Below are 23998 nucleotides of genomic sequence, written 5' to 3' on the forward strand. Positions count from 1 at the left end.
TGCCTATGCATCCCGAGCACTTAGGCCTCATGAGCAGAACTACCCCACACATGATCTGGAGTTAGCAGCCGTAGTTCATGCTCTGAAGATATGGAGACATTATTTGATGGGAGCACATTGTAATATTTATACTGACCACAAGAGTCTCAAGTATATTTTCACTCAAGTTGATCTTAATATGAGGCAGAGAAGATGGTTGGAATTGATCAAAGACTATGATTTAGAAGTGCATTACCATCCGGGCAAGGCCAATGTTGTGGCAGATGCCTTAAGTCGAAAGGCCCAGTGCAACTATGTCACTATGGACTCCAAGGTCGCCACTCTGTGTGACGAGTTGTGTAAGCTGAACCTGGAAGTTGTTTCCTTAGGTACCTTGGGTTATATTCGATCCTGGTTAAGTGGCTTTATCGGACTAGATCCGAGGGACTGACGGTTTATTCCTATTTAAGTGTGGTCTAGCCTCTAAGGCGGGACTTAGGCACTTAAGTTGGAATAATTCGGGCGGTTCCACCACATCTGTGATCCCATTTTTGCCTTCTTGCCTAGCGGAGCGTCCCCCGCGTCGCACGGTGTCAGGTCAGTCCAGTCATTTGGAGAGACTGCATCGTCGTCTGCATGAGGAGCAGGAGCGCCTACGCCAGGAGCAGGAACAGCAGGACTCTTCCCCTTGCCTCAACGAGAAGTGGAGTCTGAGAGGTCTCCTTCCCCTGCACCTCAGCCAGAGATGCCCCCTGCACCACCTCAAGGCATCCCGGCTGCTGGAGGAGACCCTGACAGAGACGGAGACGACGACGACGCCGGTGGCAGTTCAAGCCACGACACGGAGCTTTTGGAGGAGCCAGAGCCGCAGGAATGGATCGCTAGACCCATCACTTGTGACGCCGCTCGCGGGTGTCACTTCCACGACGCTCTCGATACCCTGCTGCGTCGGTGTAGGATCTAGGACACCGGCTAGAGGAGGGGTGAATAGACAGTTTTGACTAAAATCAAAAACACTAGGGAAATTTAATCAATATAACAAGAGGAATAAATTCTCTAGTGATAACAAGTAAAAATCTATGAGAATCAACTAAGGTGATTGAATACTTGAAGAACAATATGCAAAACACTAATCACTTGCACGACAATAAGTAATGCAAGAAAGTAAAGACACCGAATTTTATCCCGTGGTATCGGTGATTTGCCGATCACCCCTAATCCACGTTGAGGTGGACTTCAAGCTCTCACTTGCTCCTCTATCAAGACACGGCTTGATCTTTGAGCCAAGTGGACAAGAAATCACTCAATACCTCGATTCCACTAATGTCACCTTTCCCGCTCCGGCGAGGTAGGCGCGAACCCCTCACAATCAACACCGCGGCTTCTCCACAATCTTCTTGGAGAGCTCGACGGAGACAATCACCTGAACCGTCTAGGAGGCGGCAACCTCCAAGAGTAACAAGCCGATGACGCTTGCTCGGTGTATCACCTAGTGCCTCAAGAATCACCGAAGGATGCAAATGCACTAGGAACCCTCAATCTCTCACTAAAATGCAATCTCAAGCAAAGAGTGTGAGAGAGTGAGTTAGAGGAACACAAATGAGCTCAATGTGTGCAAGGAATGGCCAAGAGACCTCTCACACACGAGGTACCCTTCTATTTATAGTCCCCCACCAAATTCCAACCGTTATGAGTAAAAAGCACCAGTTCTGCGCACACGCGGACGGTCCGCGCCCTAGGGCCGGACGGTCCGCCGTACGCATAACGGCTATAATTCCCGTTTGAAATCTATCAGAGTTGTCAGAAAAGTTAGGTCCGGACAGTCCGCCCACCATGGCTGGACCCTCCGCGACCTGTCAACTTGAAGCACCCTGACCTCTGACCAAGAGTAGTTAACACGGGCGGACCGTCCGCCTATAAGGCCGGACAGTCCGAGACCTGAGACAGTACTCTCCGGACTTATCCTCCGGATAGTCCGTAGTATAAATCCTAAAAATCACACAGTCCCTGCCCAAACCATATTTGGCACCTGCGGACTGTCCGCCCATCAAAGCCGGACGGTCCGCACTATAATTCAGGGACTGTCCCGAAAGCAGCCTTCTCTGGTCAGGACTGCGGACGGTCTGGCCCTAAGGCCCGGACGGTCCGCAGTGCAAAGGAACAAGATAGGTCCGAAGTGGTCAGACTTCGGACCCCCCCTAGTGCATCGCGGACGGCCCGCCCTCAAGACCCGGACGGTCCGCGCATCCAAGACTTTGCACTTTTCAAACAAGCTTTTGAAAGAATTTTTAACTCGTGAAATTTGAAGCGCTGTTAGTCCTCATGCAAATGCAACCACTAGATGCTCTATGAGGCACTAAGTTTTACACAGATCAAAGTCATTGACCCCTCTTAATAGTACGGCTATCTAGCCTACTAATCCGGTCAAGTATCTTCTCTAAACTCCTCAAGACCGGCAAAAACAAAACCTATGTTATACCTTTGCCTTCACTTGATCCACAACCAATGCTTAGGAATCTCCAATATTTCCTGTTCTATGTGGTCCAACCCTGGATTCTTATTTCTCCAAGAATTGTTAGCCCACAAGCAGTTGTCATTAATTACCAAAACATCACCAAGGGGCCTAGATGATTCACAATCTCTCCCTTTTTGGTAATTGATGACAACACTACATAATATTTTAAAGATGTCGGGGACCATAATTAGGGGTACCCTCAAGACGCCTAATTCTCAGCTGGTAACCCCCATCAGCACAAAGTTGCAGAGGCCTGATGGGTGCGATTAAGTCAGGGATCAGTCCATACGAGTGACTCGATCACGCTTCACCCGAGCCTAGCCTCGGACTCGGGCAGCCGACCTCGAGGGACTTCCATCTCGCCCGAGGCCCCCCTTTTAACGGCGGACACATCTCCGGCTCGCCCGAGGCCTTGGCTTCGCTAAGAAGCAACCCTGACTAAATCGCCGCACCGACTGACCGAGTTGCAGGGGCATTTAACGCAAAGGCGGCCTGACACCTCTATCCTGACGCGCGCCCCCCGGCAGAGCCGAAGTGACCGCCGTCACTCCGCTGCTCCACTGACCGGTCTGACAGAAGGACAGCGCCGCCTGCGCCACTCCGACTGCAGTGCCACTCGACAGAGTGAGTCTGACAGGCAGTCAGGCCTCGCCAGGGGCGCCATAGGGAACTCCGCTCCGCCCGACCCCAGGGCTCGGACTCGGGCTAAGACCCGGAAGACGGCGAACTCCGCTCCGCCCGACCCCAGGGCTCGGACTCGGGCTAAGACCCGGAAGACGGCGAACTCCGCTCCGCCCGACCCCAGGGCTCGGACTCGGGCTAAGACCCGAAAGACGGCGAACTCCGCTCCGCCCGACCCCAGGGCTCGGACTCGGGCTAAGACCCGGAAGACGGCGAACTCCGCTCCGCCCGACCCCAGGGCTCGGACTCCGCCCTGGCCTCTGCCGAATGACTTCCGCCTCGCCCGACCCAGGGGCTCGGGCTCGGCCTCGGCAACGAAAGACAGATTCGACCCCGGCTTCGGAGGAGCCCCCACGTCGCCCGGCCTCGGGCGCGGGCCCGCCACGTCAACAGGGAGCGCCATCATCACTCTACCCCGAGTCGACTCGGGCCGCAGAGAACAAGACCGGTGTCCCATCTGACCAGCTCCGCCAGATAGGCAATGATGGCGCCTCCCAAGCTCTATGACGGCGGCGGCTCTCAGCTCTCTTACGGAAGCAGGTGGACGTCAGCAAGGACTCGACCGCTCCGATAGCTGTCCTTCCGCCAAGCTCCGTTGCTCCTCCGACAGCCACGACATCACACCAGCAGGGTGCCAAGATCTCTCCGGCTGCCACATTGGCATGTACTTAGGGCGCTAGCTCTCCCTCCGCTAGACACGTAGCACTCTGCTACACCCCCATTGTACACCTGGATCCTCTCCTTACGCCTATAAAAGGAAGGACCAGGGCCTTCTCAGAGAAGGTTGGTCGCGCGGGACCGAGGACGGGACAGGCGCTCTCTTGGGGCCGCTCGCTTCCCTCACCCGCGTGGACGCTTGTAACCCCCCTACTGCAAGCGCACCCGACCTGGGCGCGGGACGAACACGAAGGCCGCGGGACTTCCACCTCTCTCACGCCCGTCTCCGGCCACCTCGCCTCTCCCCCCTTCGCGCTCGCCCACGCGCTCGACCCATCTAGGCTGGGGCACGCAGCACACTCACTCGTCGGCTTAGGGACCCCCCCGGTCTCGAAACGCCGACAGTTGGCGCGCCAGGTAGGGGCCTGCTGCGTGCTGACGAACAGCTTCCCGTCAAGCTCCAGATGGGCAGTCTCCAGCAACCTCTCCGGCCCAGGACGGTGCTCCGTTTCGGGGGTCTTGAGTTCATGTCCTTCGACGGCAGCTACGACATGATACTCCTTCCACCGCCGTGCGACAACGACAATGGCGGCCGACAACCCGCCCGCCGGCGGCGGAATCGATGACATCTTCCCCGCGTGGTGGAAGAACAACATTCGAGCTCGCTCCGTCCTCTCCCCCGCCAACGGAGGAGGAGGCGGGGCAACCAAGGCCAAGCAGGAGGCCGCGCTTCGTCGGCCGTCGAGCGAATCGACGCCCCCGACGCCCCGACGGAAGGCACGCCGGGCGTCGACCTCGCGTTCGAGACGAAGGCAAGCGCCGTCCCCCCGCGACACGCCGATCCCGAGCGAGAAGACGACGCCAGCGCGCTCGCGGAGAGCTTGCAGGACGTCGCCCTTGTACCTGAGATGACGGCGCAACCAGTCCCCGATGTGACTACGTCGCTCCGTGTCGACCAAAAGGTACTGACTAATTCCCATCTTACGTCATTTCAACTCGGCCTCAACCCGCCTAGCAACCTTGCTTTGGCGGGCGCTCTCATTGAGGCGAGTGCAACCCCACTGGGGTTTCATATGCGGTCGCCTTGGGACCGGTTGACGGACGTCTCGACCTACGGGCCCTCTGGGTCCGAGGAAGATGACGATCCCAGCATCTGTTGGGATTTCTCTGGACTTGGCAACCCCAGTGCCATGCGGGACTTCATGACCGCATGTGACTACTGCCTCTCCGACTGTTCCGACGGTAGCCGTAGCCTTGACGACGAGGGCTGCGGCCCAAGCCGCGAATGTTTCCACATCGAGCTAGGGGGTCCCTCCGAAGGCAACCATCTCGGCATGCCGGTGGACGGTGATCTTCCTAGGCCGGTGCCTCGCGCCGACATCCCGCGGGAGCTAGCTGTGGTCCCCGTTCCGGCGGGGGGTCACGACCCACAGCTCGAGCAAGTCCGCGGGGCGCAGGCCAGGCTCGACGAGGGAACAGGAGCGCTTGAGCCGATCCGACGGGACGTCGGGCAGGTATGGGCGGGCCAACCCCCGGCCGGAGAAATACGTCACCTGCCCCAAGGTCTCCAGCACCGCGTCGCCAACGATGTCAGGGTCAGGCCGCCGCCCGCATCCAGCGGGGTTGGTCAGATCCTGGCAACCGCAGCGATGCTCCTCCGCGCGATGCCGGAGCCATCAACTACCGAGGGTCGGCGGATCCAGGGAGAGCTCAAGAATCTCCTGGAAGGCGCTGCGGCCCGACGGGCCGAGAGCACTGCCTCCCGAAGGCAGGGATACACCTCGGAACCTCATGCCGCGACTTCCCGATTCATGCGGGAAGCCTCGGTCTACACCGGACGCACGCGCAACACCGCGCCTGCGGCCCCGGGCCACCTCGGCAACGAGCACCATCGACGCGACCGTCGGGCCCACCTCGACGAAAGGGTGCGACGAGGCTACCACCCCAGGCGTGGGGGGCGCTACGACAGCGGGGAGGATCGGAGTCCCTCGCCCGATCCACCCGGTCCGCAGGCCTTCAGTCGGGCCATCCGACGGGCGCCATTCCCGACCCGGTTCCGACCCCCGACTACTATCACGAAGTACTCGGGGGAAACGAGACCGGAACTGTGGCTCGCGGACTACCGCCTGGCCTGCCAACTGGGTGGAACGGACGACGACAACCTCATCATCCGTAACCTCCCCCTGTTCCTCTCCGACACTGCTCGCGCCTGGTTGGAGCACCTGCCTCCGGGGCAGATCTCCAACTGGGACGACTTGGTCCAAGCCTTCGCTGGCAATTTCCAGGGCACATACGTGCGCCCCGGGAATTCCTGGGACCTTTGGAGCTGCCGGCAACAGCCGGGAGAGTCGCTCCGGGACTACATCCGGCGATTCTCGAAGCAGCGCACCGAGCTGCCCAACATCACCGACTCGGATGTCATCGGCGCGTTCCTTGCCGGCACTACCTGCCGTGACCTGGTGAGCAAGTTGGGTCGTAAAACCCCCACCAGGGCGAGCGAGCTGATGGACATCGCCACCAAGTTCGCCTCTGGCCAGGAGGCGGTTGAGGCTATCTTCCGAAAGGACAAGCAGCCCCAGGGCCGCCCATCGGAAGAGGCTCCCGAGGCGTCTACTCCGCGCGGCGCCAAGAAGAAGGGCAAGAAGAAGTCGCAATCGAAACGCGACGCCGTTGACGCGGACCTTGTCGCCGCCGCCGAGTACAAGAACCCTCGGAAGCCCCCCGGAGGTGCAAACCTCTTCGACAAGATGCTCAAGGAGTCGTGCCCCTACCATCAGGGGGCCGTCAAGCACACTCTCGAGGGGTGCGTCATGCTTCGGCGCCACTTCCACAGGGCCGGGCCACCCGCGGAGGGTGGCAGGGCCCACGACGACGACAAGAAAGAAGATCACCAAGCAGGAGAGTACCCCGAGGTCCGCGACTGCTTCATGATCTACGGTGGGCATGCGGCGAATGCCTCGGCTCGGCATCGCAAGCAAGAGCGTCGGGAGGTCTGCTCGGTGAAGGTGGCGGCGCCAGTCTACCTAGACTGGTCCGACAAGCCCATCACCTTCGACCAGGCTGACCACCCCGACCACGTGCCGAGCCCGGGAAAATACCCGCTCGTCGTCGACCCCGTCATCGGCGACGTCAGGCTCACCAAGGTCCTGATGGATGGGGGCAGCTGCCTCAACATCATCTACGCCGAGACCCTCAAGCTCCTGCGCGTAGATCTGTCCTCCGTCCGAGCAGGCGCTGCGCCCTTCCACGGGATCATCCCTGGGAAGCGCGTCCAGCCCCTCGGACGACTCGACCTCCCCGTCTGCTTCGGAACGCCCTCCAACTTCCGAAGGGAGACCTTGACGTTCGAGGTGGTCGGGTTTCGAGGAACCTACCACGCGGTACTGGGAAGGCCATGCTACGCGAAGTTCATGGCCGTCCCCAACTACACCTACCTGAAGCTCAAGATGCCGGGCCCCAACGGGGTCATCTCCGTCGGTCCCACGTACAAACACGCGTTCGAATGCGACGTGGAGTGCGTGGAGTACGCCGAGGCCCTCGCCGAGTCCGAGGCCCTCATCGCCGACCTGGAGAACCTCTCCAAAGAGGTGCCAGATGTGAAGCGTCATGCCGGCAACTTCGAGTCAGCGGAGACGGTTAAGGCCGTCCCTCTCGACCCCCGTGGCGACACCTCCAAGCAGATCCGGATCGGTTCCGGGCTCGACCTCAAATAGGAAGCAGTGCTCGTCGACTTTCTCCGTGCAAACGCCGACGTCTTTGCGTGGAGTCCCTCGGACATGCCCGGCATACCGAGGGATGTCGCCGAGCACTCGCTGGATATTCGGGCCGGAGCCCGACCCGTCAGGCAGCCTCTACGCCGATTCGACGAGGAGAAGCGCAGAGCGATAGGCGAGGAGATCCACAAGCTAATGGCAGCAGGGTTCATCAAAGAGGTATTCTATCCCGAATGGCTTGCCAACCCTGTGCTTGTGAGGAAGAAAGGGGGGAAATGGCGGATGTGTGTAGACTACACTGGTCTCAACAAAGCATGTCCGAAGGTTCCCTACCCTCTACCTCGCATCGATCAAATCGTGGATTCCACTGCTGGGTGCGAAACCCTGTCCTTCCTTGATGCCTACTCAGGGTATCACCAAATCCGGATGAGAGAGTCCGACCAGCTCGTGACTTCTTTCATCACGCCGTTCGGCATGTACTGCTATGTCACCATGCCGTTCGGTTTGAGGAATGCGGGCGCGACGTACCAGCGGTGCATGAACCATGTGTTCGGCGAACACATCGGTCGCACAGTCGAGGCCTACGTCGATGACATCGTAGTCAAGACAAGGAAGGCTTCCGACCTCTTCTCCGACCTTGAAGTGACATTCCAATGTCTCAAGGCGAAAGGAGTCAAGCTCAATCCCGAGAAGTGTGTCTTCGGGGTGCCCCGAGGCATGCTCCTGGGGTTCATCGTCTCCGAGCGAGGCATCGAAGCCAACCCAGAGAAGATCGCAGCCATCACCAGCATGGGACCCATCAAGGACTTAAAAGGCGTACAGAGGGTCATGGGATGTCTTGCGGCCCTGAGCCGCTTCATCTCACGCCTCGGCGAAAGAGGTCTGCCTCTGTACCGCCTCTTAAGGAAGGCCGAGTGTTTCGCTTGGACCCCTGAGGCCGAGGAAGCCCTCGGGAACCTGAAGGCGCTCCTTACAAAGGCGCCTATCTTGGTGCCCCCAGCTGATGGAGAAGCCCTCTTGGTCTACGTCGCCGCTACCACTCAGGTGGTTAGCGCCGCGATTGTAGTCGAGAGGCAAGAAGAAGGGCATGCGTTGCCCATTCAGAGGCCAGTCTACTTCGTCAGCGAAGTACTGTCCGAGACCAAGATCCGCTACCCGCAAGTTCAGAAGCTGCTGTATGCTGTGATCCTGACAAGGCGGAAGTTACGACACTACTTCGAGTCTCATCCGGTAACTGTGGTGTCATCCTTCCCCCTGGGGGAGATCATCCAGTGCCGAGAGGCTTCGGGCAGGATCGCAAAGTGGGCGGTGGAAATCATGGGCGAAACAATCTCGTTCGCCCCTCGGAAGGCCATCAAGTCCCAGGTGTTGGCGGACTTCGTGGCCGAATGGGTCGACACCCAGCTGTCGACGGCTCCGATCCAACTGGAGCTCTGGACCATGTTTTTCGACGGGTCGCTGATGAAGACGGGAGCCGGCGCGGGCCTGCTCTTCATCTCACCCCTTAGGAAGCACCTATGCTACGTGCTCCGCCTCCATTTCCCGGCGTCCAACAATGTGGCCGAGTATGAGGCTCTGGTCAACGGGTTGCGGATCGCCATCGAGCTAGGGGTCAGACGCCTCGATGCCCGCGGTGACTCACAGCTCGTCATCGACCAAGTCATGAAGAACTCCCACTGCCGCGACCCGAAGATGGAGGCCTACTGCGATGAGGTTCGGTGCTTGGAAGACAAGTTCTTCGGGCTCGAGCTCAACCACATCGCTCGGCGCTACAACGAAACTGCGGACGAGCTGGCTAAAATAGCCTCGGGGCGAACGACGGTTCCCCCGGACATCTTCTCCCGGGATCTGCATCAACCCTCTGTCAAGATCGACGACGCTCCCGAGCCCGAGGCACCCTCGGCACAGCCCGAGGTACCCTCGGCCCCCGAGGGCGAGGCACTGGACGTCGAGGAAGGGCAGAGTGGGGCCACGCCTGATCGAGATTGGCAGGCCCCGTACCTGCAATATCTCCGCCGAGGAGAGCTACCCCTCTACCAAGCCGAGGCTCGGCGGGTAGCGCGACGCGCCAAGTCGTTCGTCTTGCTGGGCGACGAGGAGGAACTCTACCACCGCAGCCCCTCGGGCGTCCTCCAGCGATGCATCTCCATCGCCGAAGGTCAGGAACTCCTGCAAGAAATACACTCGGGGGCTTGCGGCCATCATGCAGCACCCCGAACCCTTGTCGGGAATGCTTCCCGGCAAGGCTTCTACTGGCCAACGGCGGTGGCTGACGCCACTAGAATTGTCCGCACCTGCGAAGGGTGCCAATTCTATGCGAAGCAGACCCGCCTGCCCGCTCAGGCTCTACAGACGATACCCATCACCTGGCCCTTTGCTGTATGGGGTCTGGACCTCGTCGGTCCCTTGCAGAAGGCGCCCGGGGGCTACACGCACCTGCTGGTCGCCATCGACAAATTCTCCAAGTGGATCGAGGTCCGACCCCTGAACAGCATCAGGTCCGAGCAGGCGGTGGCGTTCTTCACCAACATCATCCATCGCTTTGGGGTCCCAAACTCCATCACCACCGACAACGGTACCCAGTTCACCGGCAAAAAATTCTTGGATTTTTGCGAAGATCACCACATCCGGGTGGACTGGGCCGCCGTGGCTCATCCCATGTCGAATGGGCAAGTGGAGCGTGCCAACGGCATGATTCTACAAGGGCTCAAGCCTCGGATTTACAACGACCTCAACAAGTTCGGCAAGCGGTGGATGAAGGAACTGCCCTCGGTGATCTGGAGCCTAAGGACAACGCCAAGCCGGGCCACGGGTTTCACGCCGTTCTTCCTGGTCTACGGGGCCGAGGCCATCTTGCCCACTGACCTGGAATACGGCTCCCCGAGGACGAGGGCCTACAACGATCAAAGCAACCAAGCTAGCCGAGAAGAATCGCTGGACCAGCTGGAGGAGGCTCGGGACAAGGCCTTACTACACTCGGCGCGGTACCAGCAGTCCCTGCGACGCTACCACGCCCAAGGGGTCCGGTCCCGAGACCTCCAGGTGGGCGATCTGGTGCTTCGGCTGCGGCAAGGCGCCCGAGGGAGGCACAAGCTCATGCCCCCCTGGGAGGGGCCATTCGTCATCGCCAAAGTCCTGAAGCCCGGAACATACAAGCTGGCCAACAATCAAGGCGAGATCTACGGCAACGCCTGGAACATCAAACAGCTACGTCGCTTCTACCCTTAAGATGTTTTCAAGTTGTTCGTATACCTCGCACCCACGCAAAGTTTAGTCATCAAGGAAGGGTCGGCCTCGCCTCGGCAGAGCCCAACCCTCCCTCGGGGGCTAAAAGGGGGGAGACCCCCTCTACGTCGAATTTTTCCTCGAAAAAAGATCTCTTTTTAGCAGAATTTCTTTCGTGCTTTTTGACTACTTCGAAAAGCGGATCCTGGAAACGACGGAGTACACGTAAGCAGCCAAGGCTGACCGAGCCGAGGGACTCCTACGCCTCTGGGATACGGATACCTCACTCATCACCTTCTGCGATAAGTAACTCGCGTTCGGATAAAGCGACTCCGTGGACCGAACAAGTCTTCACGTTCGGAAGCTCTTCTGCCAAAGCGGTCCTTCAAGCTTTCTCGACTAAGTCGGAAACAGGGCCTCATGGACGGGCGAAAGTACGCGTAAACGGCAAGGCCGGCCGAGCCGAGGGACTCCTACGCCTCCGGGATACGGATACCTCACTCATCACCTTCCGCGAGAAGCAACTCTCGCCCGCACAAACATCCCTGTTACCGACAAAAAAGTCCAGATGCTCGGAATAAGAGGAAAAGAGACGCAGCTTTACAAGCGCAGCGAGGGTGTGTTTTCTGGCCTCAGCGGCCGCAGAAGGCACACGCTACAAGACGATCTGATCCTACAGGCTCGGGTCTTCACGCTGAAGGGGGCCGTAGCACCCTCGGCATCGACGACGTCTTCAGCAAGGTCCGACCCAGCCTCGGACGGCAGCGCGGTCCAGGGACTTCTCCGAGAATCCGGCCCGAGCAGGCGGCTCGGCCGGCTACCCCCGGGGCCTCGGCCAACCATCTTCCAAGGGCGCTAGCCCGACCCGAGGCCTCGACTGATCGACTCCGGCGTCGGATCCACTGACGGACAACCCGGCTAGGCTTCGGCCAACCAGGTTCCCATTTTCGAGCCAACTCCGCCTCTGTTCGTACTGATATCGCTACCCCTGGCCTCGGCTCATCGAAGAGCGGCCGAGGGGTCTCTTTAACTAAGCTAGAGGAGCCTCAGACAACAAGGTCGATCGAGCCGAGGGATTCCTACGCCTCCGGGATACGGATACCTCACTCGTCACCTTGACACGGGGCGACTCATGCTTGGTGAAGCGGTACAGATAATCAACAGGCGAGACTTAGTGCTCGAAAATGAGGAAAAAACACGGCTCCGTGCCGAAATTACATACATGTTCAGGCCTCGACAGCCACAATGAACAAAAACCCTGGCATTCGAAGTGCCGTTACAAATGGAACTCTGGTTCCCCCTCCGCAGGTACGAACAACCCCACTCCATGGGGGAAGGCCTGCGGAGCAACAGAAGACTGACGAGCGGCTCGCCGCCGCCCGTTCTGACTACGACAACAACCACCCCCGCCCCGGGCGGCGAAGCGGCTTAGGCAGCAGCTTCGGGGCAGGTGTTACGACAGGAGGGCTCTCACCCACAGAGGACGAGAACCAGCCATTCAGGCCGGGAGACGGAGACCCAGGGCTACTAGCGCCCTACCTATCCCGGCATGGCTGGAGGAAGTCCCCGTGGGACGGAAGGATGCCATTCTCCCCCAGGCGCGGGGGAAGAAAAAGGCAGCCGACCCATGCGGGGGCAGCCCCCCGACTCGCCTCATCCTTCATCTTGGCCTGGATGACGAAAATCCTTGAGGCCGAGGGAGGGGTAGAGGCCGCAGCCTGGCTCGCTCTCCCCACCGTCGAACTGGAGGTCACCATCTTGGGTGACCGCCGGTCGAGGGTTGCGGCCGGGCTGCGTGATGAAAATCCTTGAAGCCGAACGATGGCTGAAAGGTACCAACTCCCACGGAGTTGCGTTCCTCCAACGAGGAGGCAGAAAGACGGTGGGTACCCCCCATCCGGGGGCTTGGAAGATGGAAAGACACGACGCATGAGGGAGGAAGAAGACATGGTTGCCTTCCGAAAGGGGTCGTCCTCCTTTTAAAGGCAACTCTCCCTACGTGCGCCCCCAAACGCCGCGGGCTGAGTCTTCTCCAACACGCTCCAAGGCCCACCCCTGCGACTCGGGGGCTGGGTCCCGCATGTCATGCAGACCGGCTCAGAGCAGAAGAAGCCAAACCGCCGCGCGTGGTGCGCACAACCGCCTAGCGGTTACAAGCGACCCCCCACTTTTGCCCAGACCAACGGGCGGGAGGGGCGGGCAGCCATGCAGGCGGCATGCAACCGCGGCAGGTGGACGCGCTTCTCCGACTTCTGACACGCCAGCTTGGAGGCCCAGGCCCACGCGTCACGCAACCAGCGCGCCAGTTGCTGCATGCAAGCAACCGCGCCACCACTTGTGCCACCGTCGCACCTCTTCGGTTGCGGAGCCTATGCCACGACTCGAGGCGACCCAGCGCACGACCCAGCGGCGCCAGCCTGGCGCGACGGTCAATGCGGCCGAAAGTGGGCCGGCAGTAATGACGGTGGCAGGCGGACGGGAGCAGCAGTCACGTCGTTAGCCAGGCTCACGTCCCATCCAGGGACAGCAAGAGAGCCTCCTCCCACGGCGTGAAGACGGTGCGCCCGTGATCCGTTCCTCGAACGGCTCACGCACGCGCAACGGCCGCCCCGCCAACCACTCGCCCCGTCGCATTAACTCCGCGGCGGGACAGGCGGCGCTTCTGGCAGGAGAAGCGGACGACGCTTCGCCTTCGCCGTAATAACCGCGCCAAAAAAGGTACGCCACGTCGTTCGATTTCGTATCCTTTTCCTTTTTTCCTCTTTCTCCATCTCTTGCAACAGGGACCGGGAAAGGGGGATACCCCGAAAAGGATCCTTCCCTGTGAAGGAACCGGGCTCCGAGCCCCCCCTACTGATCAGAGGTTCGAAGGCTGGCCCTCCGAAGGGTTCAACAGTCGCCTCAGATCGCGTGGGTCCGACACCCACTACTGGTCAGAGGTTCGAAGGCCAGCCCCCCGAAGGGCTCCATGGCCGCCTCAGGCTACTCGGGCTCCGCGCCCATTACTGATCAGAGGTTCGAAGGCTGGCCCCCGAAGGGTTCACAGTCGCCTCAGACGCCGAGCGAGGGATGACCAGGGGTACGTTCGATACATAACCGAGGCTCGGGCTGCGCTCCCGAGGTACCCTAGGACATTTCCGAGACCAGCGGGAGCGATCTTGTAATGGAATCCCATCGGAGGGAGGCATCGAGCCCTCGGACCGCGTCGCCAGGGGACCGGGTCCGGCAGATCACCCGCAGGTACTTTTGGGCGTGCCTCTGGGCCCCTAGCCGACCCCCAACGAACGGGGCACGGACGTCCACTCGGATTACCCGCTTGCAGCTCACCGGAGACACCATGTTCGGTGCCCATCGAGGGTAACATGGCGCACTCCCCCCCTCCTCCTTGCGGAAAGGCGACGTAGGGGCGTATGCAAAAAGTCGAGTCTGTCCCTGATCGTCCTCTCGCCCTGTGCGGAGGCTCGGGGGCTGCTCTCGCAAACCCGGCTCCGGCCGAACCGTTGACAGCGTCAACATACCAGCCCGAGAACTTGGACCCCGACCGTGCACCCGGGCTACGGCCAGTTCACATGAGGGAACGACCAGACCAGCCGAAGCGTTACGCAAGGCATTAAGACCTCGAAGGAGTGAAACCACTCCTCCGAGGCCTCGGGGGCTACACCCGGCGGGTGCGCTCGCGCGCACCCACCGGAATAAAATGCAACCGAGGAAGGCTGGTCCCCTTGCAAAAAAGTGCGACGAAAGCCTCCAAGCGAGTGCTAACACTCCCTTCGAGGCTCGGGGGCTACTGTTGGGGACCATAATTAGGGGTACCCTCAAGACGCCTAATTCTCAGCTGGTAACCCCCATCAGCACAAAGCTGCAGAGGCCTGATGGGTGCGATTAAGTCAGGGATCAGTCCATACGAGTGACTCGATCACGCTTCACCCGAGCCTAGCCTCGGACTCGGGCAGCCGACCTCGAGGGACTTCCGTCTCGCCCGAGGCCCCCCTTTTAACGGCGGACACATCTCCGGCTCGCCCGAGGCCTTGGCTTCGCTAAGAAGCAACCCTGACTAAATCGCCGCACCGACTGACCGAGTTGTAGGGGCATTTAACGCAAAGGTGGCCTGACACCTCTATCCTGACGCGCGCCCCCTGGCAGAGCCGAAGTGACCGCCGTCACTCCGCTGCTCCACTGACCGGTCTGACAGAAGGACAGCGCCGCCTGCGCCACTCCGACTGCAGTGCCACTCGACAGAGTGAGTCTGACAGGCAGTCAGGCCTCGCCAGGGGCACCATAGGGAACTCCGCTCCGCCCGACCCCAGGGCTCGGACTTGGGCTAAGACCCGGAAGACGGCGAACTCCGCTCCGCCCGACCCCAGGGCTCGGACTCGGGCTAAGACCCGGAAGACGGCGAACTCCGCTCCGCCCGACCCCAGGGCTCGGACTCGGGCTAAGATTCGGAAGACGGCGAACTCCGCTCCGCCCGACCCCAGGGCTCGGACTCGGGCTAAGACCCGGAAGACGGCGAACTCCGCTCCGCCCGACCCCAGGGCTCGGACTCCGCCCTGGCCTCTGCCGAACGACTTCCGCCTCGCCCGACCCAGGGGCTCGGGCTCGGCCTCGGCAATGGAAGACAGATTCGACCCCAGCTTCGGAGGAGCCCCCACGTCGCCCGGCCTCGGGCGCGGGCCCGCCACGTCAACAGGGAGCGCCATCATCACTCTACCCCGAGCCGACTCGGGCCGCAGAGAACAAGACCGGTGTCCCATCTGACCAGCTTCGCCAGATAGGCAATGATGGCGCCTCCCAAGCTCTATGACGGCGGCGGCTCTCAGCTCTCTTACGGAAGCAGGTGGACGTCAGCAAGGACTCGACCGCTCCGACAGCTGTCCTTCCGCCAAGCTCCGTTGCTCCTCCGACAGCCACGACATCACACCAGCAGGGTGCCAAGATCTCTCCGGCTGCCACATTGGCATGTACTTAGGGCGCTAGCTCTCCCTCCGCTAGACACGTAGCACTCTGCTACACCCCCATTGTACACCTGGATCCTCTCCTTACGCCTATAAAAGGAAGGACCAGGGCCTTCTCAGAGAAGGTTGGCCGCGTGGGACCGAGGACGGGACAGGCGCTCTCTTGGGGCCGCTCGCTTCCCTCACCCGCGTGGACGCTTGTAACCCCCCTACTGCAAGCGCACCCGACCTGGGCGCGGGACGAACACGAAGGCCGCGGGACTTCCACCTCTCTCACGCCCGTCTCCGGCCACCTCGCCTCTCCCCCCTTCGCGCTCGCCCACGCGCTCGACCCATCTGGGCTGGGGCACGCAGCACACTCACTCGTCGGCTTAGGGACCCCCCGGTCTCGAAACGCCGACAAAAGAGAAGTTTAGTTTTTCCAAATATCCCTCATACCTTAGGTATAAGATGGATTTTGGAGATGAGTTTCGTAGGACCTATCTTGATTTGAAGTTCTGTCCGAGAGATAGATAAATCCCAATTAAAACTCAGAATGTAAGAAAGGCTCTCCCTATGTGTGTGCAGGATTATTTGAAGCTGAAGATATAACACACATAATAGATCGGAGTTTTGATGGAGACCTTCCTACAGTCATGGTTATCGAGGCGTACAAGAGATGATATGTAGAGTAAGCGCAGCAATTATAATCACTCCTTGATTAACCATACATAGAGTAATTTGAACTAAACATAGTTCAACCCACGGAATATTACAAATAATTGTCCACAGGCATGAGACATAGAGTTCAAAGTTCAAATAGTAGTAGCCACTACTAAGTGCATAAGACATAAAACAATGCATGCGACATAAAATGGTAAACATGCACATGCACGGTTTCAATGTCCACATAGACCAACTCCCCCTGAATACCCTGAATGTGACAACTGCTCTTCTCTTTCTTCACTTCTCTCCCCCTTTGGCATCAATTGCCACAGAGGAGAGGCTTCACTGATCACTTGGTGGAGGATGCATGTTATAGTAGTGAGTGCTGAAGGTGTCAAAAAGATAGGAGAACTGGCCAAAGTCTTGCTGGAGTTGTTGCTGCCTCTGACTGATCTCATGCATGCTGTCATTGGTAGAGAGGTTGTCAAATTGACTAGACAGAGCTCCCATGTTATCCTGAAAACTCTGTTGCATATTGTTAAGTCTGGTCATGATAGGATCAGTGACATTAGTTTGAATGTGATCACGAAATTCAGAATACTCAGCGTTGAGCGCATCCCAGTTACTGTCAAAACTGGATTGCATGACATCCAGACGTTGATCCATATGTGTCATCATTCCCTCAAAACGAGTATCAAGATGGGTCTAAAGCCCTTGCTGCATATTTTGAAAATATGGGTCAAAGTAGCTTGGACCAGGCTGCCAATACTGCTGAGGCTGAGGGGGAGGGGGAGGAGGAGGCATCTGCTCTGCCTCAGCATCATGAGCTGCTGCTGCATCATAACCAGGGTCTTCCTCATCATCTGGGAAGGGAGTGAGTGGCCTGGTGAGGAACCCAATTTCATTCTTAAAGGGTCTGAACGGTGTATGAACTATCTCGCAGGGTCCCTCAAATCTTGTCTTTGCTTTGATGAGAGCCATAATATAAGGCGCATAGGCTAGGTTCTGGTTTTTGTCCATTTTCAAATCATTGAGTTGTCTCATCATGAAGAGCACAATATTCATTACCTCACCATTCATGACATGGTGGATAATGTTCCAAAATTTGTCTCGAATTTTGCTCTTATCCCCACTCTTGGGAAGAATAGTGACTCTTGCAATCTTGTTGATCACTGCAGGATGATGCCTCAGTCCTGCTGTCTCTCCAAACCTCCTAGGTATGCCCAGCCTTGCTGGCTCATAGAATTGCACAAAGTCCTCAAAATTATCTTCAGTGTAGAGATCTAGCCCAGCTGAAATGATGCCATAATTCAGACTGTTGGCAGCAGCAAAATCAGCAAAAGTTGCAGAATATCTCTTGAATCTAGTCATCCAAGTGATGGATTCCTCTTCTATATCAATGTCTGCTGTGGCCAGGAATTGCTTGACTGTCATCTCACTGAAGTCAGTTCTCTGCCCCATAAATTGATACAGACCACATGTCTCAAACTTAGGAATCAGATCCTCCATGACTGATTGTCCCAGCATGAAGGACCAATCAATCACCTGATGTTTACGAAAATTGGTATCCATCAATGTGCCCCAAAAAACATCAAATTGGAGCTGAGTGTGCAAAAATTGAACATTGGTGTCAGATGGCAAAGTGTATTGATTCACAGTTCTCCTTGAGCAGTATTCAGCCATAGAAAACCTCCTCTTTGGAAATGTCCATCCTGTGATATCAATTGGGTAGTCAGGATGTATATGAGGAATGTCTTCTGTGTCCATAGATTCAGTGCCCCTAGCTGAAGATTGGGCCTCAGAATCAGTAGTTGGAGTGTAGTCAGCATCATCTGCACGTAGGGATGGATCCGGATATTTATTCGGATGTCAAATTTTTGGTCTTTTTTTATTATGAACAAATAACATATAGAATTTGCTATGTAAACTTATATTCTTGTTTTTAGCATTGAGGCTATTAATCTTCACAAAAAATAAACATTAAATTCATTCTATATATTTTTAAATAATTGATATAGACTTCGGATGTCTATTCGAATACGGATTCGGATGTTTTTTCACCTTTTTTGTTGTAGGAAAAAAATAATATACATAAAAAATTATATACAAATTAATTTAAATACTTCATAATATTCTTAATAATATTGCCAAAAATTAGCTTTAAATTCTATGTATATCTATGCTAAAATATTAGATTTGTGATACAAGTCGGATGTTTTAGGAACATCCCTATCTACACAAGGGCGCTTTGATTTGAAGCGACCTGCAAGCTTCTTGCGGAGACCACCCAAACCACTGCAATAAGTGTGACAGACAACCAGAGATGAATAGTTGATACCAATCACCACAATCAAAGAGAAAAGAAGTGCATTGCTCTGTCAGGGTCCGGACTGTCCGCGCTAGGGGGCCGGACTGTCCGCGCCACAGGTCCGGACGGTCCGCGCCCACCAGGCGGATGGTCCGCGACTGGCCAGGGGCGACTCCCTAGAACCCTAGTCGCCTCAATCGTTGCAATGATGATTCCACATAGAATATCCATCCAAACGCATTCAAATTTTTGCACAACATTCATAGCGAGTAGCACTAACAATCCCACCAATCAGATTTGTAAAACTATTGCTCAATTCTAGATCAGAGAGGAAATCCGAATAATCCCAAAATTGAAGAGATTTGATGAAATCCAAAAGATTATGAAATACCGTGATGACGACATGTTGGTTGAACTTTTCACAAGCTGTCGGACTGTCCGTGCGTAACTTCCCTTCTCCGTCCGCGCACAATCGACAAAAGAGACCTTTTTGGCGAGTGGAGAGCGAGAGAGGAGTTGCAAAGAGCGGAAATAACAAGTCTGCTGCCTCTGCCCGACTTTTACTGTCTGTCGCGGACGGTCCGCGCAGGGGCGGCGGACGGTCTGCAGCCTGATGAATTCAGATTGTCTGCATTGCTAACCGGACTGTCCAGTTCCTGATACGGCGGACGGTCCGCGGTCCATGGGCGGACGGTCCGCGGCCTGTTGGGGACTTGTTCTCAAATGCTAAGAGTTAAGAACAAGGCAACACATAAAATGTTAAACGTTAAAGTCCTTCGTCCTTCGAAGCATTATTTCCCTTGAGATATAATGATTTTCGGACGGAGGTTATGAAGGACATACCTTCATAAACATTACATATCATGATAAAGAAGGAATTACATGGAATATAAAAGATAACATAAATAGTGATGTATTATTATCAACTCATTTCTATTTTATTGCTATGGAAAAATAGAAATGATATCGGGTTACAAATATACCTTTGACTTGAAAGAAGGTAAAAGTACAAGCGTGATGCAAAAGCAAATGTCAAGTCAGCGTGAACAGTACAGGGTTACTGTTCATCTATTTATAGGCACGGGACGCAACCCATGTAAAATTACACCTATGCCCTTTACATCTGCTAATAACTCTATAATAATTCATCGAGGTCTAAATAGCCTTTTCATCTTTAAGTCGGTTTCCCTTTCCGCTATCATGCCGAAGCTCTTCTACAGACAGCTTCGGCTCCGCGCCATCCTTCGTACCCCTTCTGTGCTTCTTCACATTGTGATTTTAACTCAGGTCCGAAGATACCTGTTCACACATTGTACTCCAAAAACATTGTTAAATCATGTTTTTGAGGACCTTCGGAAGCCGAAGGCCCCCAACAGTAGCCCCGCGCAATATTAATTTGTTAGAATGATAAATTCAGATAGCGATATGGACGAAGGCCCCGAGCCGAAGGTCCGAAAAAACACCTTCCCTTTGCTAGAATAGCAACAACCACTGACAAGCGGGACCCTTCAGTTTTCGACGTACTCGGCATATAAATAAGAGCACATCGTGGATTCATTTGACACACTCCCTTGCCGTATGCTTTTGCTTGCCCAATTTTTAGCCCTTGCGCACCAACACTTTCCTGGCTCTAAGTTTTTAAGCTTCATATTCGAGACCAGTTTTTCAGCACCTCCGAAGATGTCTGAAGATAAAAAAAGTTGTTGCTGAAGCGAAACTGAGCCTTTCTGAAGAGAAGAATCTTGGTTTTCTTGAATTAATGGCAAAGACAAATACAGAGAAGATTACCAGGGAGATTTTGGAAGGCTTGTCTGAAGATACTGGTGATAGCGACAGTTATGATGTGGAAAGTGGTGGAGAAGACTCCGAAGATCGACCCTGGCGACCAAGCCATACAGTTTTTGGAAAATCAACTATTAAACAGAGTCATCTTGATAATATGAGGGGAAGATATTTTCGGGACATGTCTATTGTAAGGGCTGATGACGGAGAGAGGACTATGCCTACTCCCGAAGAGAATGAAGTTGTGATCTTCCGAAGCTTTTTTAAGGCTGGGCTTCGGTTTCCATTAAGCAAATTTGTGGTTGAGGTTTTAAAGATTTATCAAATCTACCTACATCAAATTACGCCCGAAGCAATCATAAGAATGGGAATCTTTGTCTGGGCCGTGAGGAGCCAAGGCTTGGAGCCAAATGCAAAAAGCTTTTGTAATTTACATGAGCTAGTATATGAGACGAAACCCTAGGGTAAAGAGCAATATCATAACAATTTTGGCTGCTATAGCTTCGGTGCCTGCTCTGGGTTGAGCTGTCCCGTGCCAACATTTCGGAAGAGATGGCCTGGAGACTGGATGAAGGAATGGTTCTATGTGAAAAATGATTTAAAGGCACGAGAAGATATTAAAGATATCATCATGTGTCCTATTTGGCAACGCTTTGGCCTCCGGAAACCGAAGGTGGAAATGGATGAAGCAGCCGAAGAATGCCAGAGGGCCTTCGGCATAGTCTGCTCTTTCATCGGGACTAGGGACTTAGTTCAAGAGCACGTGGCCTACAGGATATGGCCATTGGTAGCTAACTGGGAAATGCCGAAGGAAACCATCAGCAACCCACACGAAGGTGGTCTGGTTCGACTAAAATATACCTTCAGGTTCGTAGACCAATTTATCGAGCCAGACGACGATTGGTTGAAATGCGTTGAAGCTACAAGTGATGAAGTGCTCGGCCCGTACTCAAAGGCAGAAGATACTGCGCTATCAGCGGCCTTCGGAGGCCGGAAAAAGAAGAGACTGAACAGAGTTTTCGATGCTATCGGATTTGTCTATCCTGACTACCGTTACCCAATACGGGGTCAAAAAAGAAAAGGTACAGCTTCTGTGAAGGAAGTTGCTTCGGCCGCTCCTAGTGAGCCAACGCCGAAGAGAAAAAAGATGAAGGTTCTTACACACCGGCCACGCTATATTGAGCCGGCCACAGTGCCCGAGTTTGTCGGCGAGGCTTCTTCGGCTGCTGAAGCCAAAAAACCTATACCTGCGCAGAAAGCTGAAGAGCTATCTGCAACACCGAAGGCTGAAAGAACTGAAGAGTCGAAAGCTGAAGGGACAAAAATATCAGAAATTTTAAGCCCTTCGGCAGAAGTTGGAGTGCCACAAGCCCAGAAGGGTCCGGCTGTGACCCCCAAAAGGAAAAGGATGGTTAATGTTTTGGATGTACTGGAGACAATAAAGTCTTCAAGCTCTACGCCGAAAAAAGTTGTCGAAGCTCAAAAAGCACAAATTGAAACAACAGCCTCTGGAGGCAAAACTACAAAGCACCAGACTGAAATCAAAACTGGACCTTCAGAGTTTGCCAAAGAAAAATCCTTGGAAACCGAAGGAGAAAGTAGAAAGGAAACTTTAGAGCAAATTCTGTTTGAAAAAACTCTTTCTTCAACCCCCGAAGCACCTTCCAAATTGCCTGATTATATTGTGCGACATGCTTCGGGCAAAATACTATCTGAAGAAGAAAAACGAGAAGCTCATCATTATGCCCGGAAATTAAAATATCCGAAAGGGGTGTTGATATTCAATGGCAGCGGAGAAGAAGACTTCTTGTATTGTCTCCCAGACAACAAGGAGATCTCTGTCTACCGGGAGATGGCAAGAAGCTTCGGATTCCCAACTCTAGAAGATGGGCTTTCAGTTTTGTCAAAAGATGAATTGGCTGACAGCTTAGCATACAACAGCTTAAAGGTGAGAAAATACATTTTTTGCGTGGTTAAAAATTCATGTGTTTATTTCTTAATATTACATTCCTTTTGCAGGGCCTTATTCTCAGCAATGCCCTCAGAGCGCAAAAAAGTGCCGAAGATGAAGGGTGCACCATAGCTTTAAACAACCTTCGTTCTGAAGTGATTGAGCTAAGGAACAAAGGTCTTGAGAAAGATAAAATATTAAATTCATTGGTGAATAAAATAAAAGAAGACGAAGCTGCTTCCAAAGCACAAGCTGAGGCCCAGAAGCGCGAAATTGAGGATCTTCGGAAACAGCTAGCCGAAGCTAAAGAAAAATGCGCAGTTGCAGAAGCTAAACGAGAAATTAGTGAACAATGGACAAATCATTTACAGAAAAACGTTGAAGAACTTCGTGCATCCAAGGAAAGGTGTTATGAAAAGTCTATAGAGTGTGTTAAGAAAATAAAAACCAGCTTCGCCAATGTTGGCGCACTCTCTAATGAAGACAACTTCGTAAGAGGTGATCCTGAAGGCCCAATTGATTGGATCGGCAACGAAGCTGAAGCTTTTGAGGAAGTTTTGAGTGGTCGCGGGGATATCTGCGCGTTCTCAGGTGCCAGAGGAATCGTGGCTATTTTGGAGAAATTAGGCTGCGACCATGTGAAAACTTTGGCTCAAGCCGAAGCTACTTTAAGTATTGAAGATACAAAAGACCCTTTGGCTGAAGCCAGCTTAGTGGGCGGAAAATTCTTTACTGACATCTGGGAGAATGGTGGCCGAAAGATGGCGCACGAGATAATAAAAAAGAGTGAAAAAGATTCTCATGATGCAAAAGAAGCGATGAAGGCAGCTGAAAAAACTGCGGAACTAGAAAGGAGGATAGGTATTGCTTAATAACTTCTAACTTTATGTTTTATTTTGTGCCACTCCGAACTTATTTACGGTTTCTATCACAGCTGAGCTATCTCCTTCCCCAGAGCCCTTCGAGCCAATGGCCGACCCAGAAGCAAAGAGAGAGGAAGAAATCACTAAAATGGCCGAAGCTATTTTAGATGAAGTTGTTTCCTAACTGTTGAACGAAGCTGCGGAAGCAGTTTTGAAAGAAGAATAGCTGTTAATGTAAAAACATTTGGAATGTAATATTTGCTGAACAAAGTGTATAATATTTTTATAATTTTGAATGTAATATATAAGTTGCTTGTAACTTAATTCTTTACGATGCATGAAACTTTACGTACATACCGTTTTTGAGCCTTCGGCGAAAAAAAACACCTTCCCTTCTTTTCATGCTTCGTGAAGAATATCCATATTTCATAAAAACATCCAATCTTCGTAAAATCAGTAAGCAATAGATTTTTTTCATGACGAAGGTATGCTTCTTCAATAATTATTTTGTGCCTTGGCACTGCTTCTTCGAAACAATCTCCGAAGATCAACATTGAACCCCCTTCTTGCGTCATTGATGCAATATGATGTATGATGTTATGCTATGCAAATGATGTGATGATGTGATGTTATGCAAAATGATATTTGTGCCGAAGATCAGCGCTGACTTTTCGCTGCAAGCCTCCCTTAGGAGCTTCTTCGCCTTCTATTTCAGCGGTATCAG

This window comes from Zea mays, chromosome 3, assembly GCF_902167145.1.
Source record: "Zea mays cultivar B73 chromosome 3, Zm-B73-REFERENCE-NAM-5.0, whole genome shotgun sequence".
Taxonomy (NCBI): Eukaryota; Viridiplantae; Streptophyta; class Magnoliopsida; order Poales; family Poaceae; genus Zea; species Zea mays.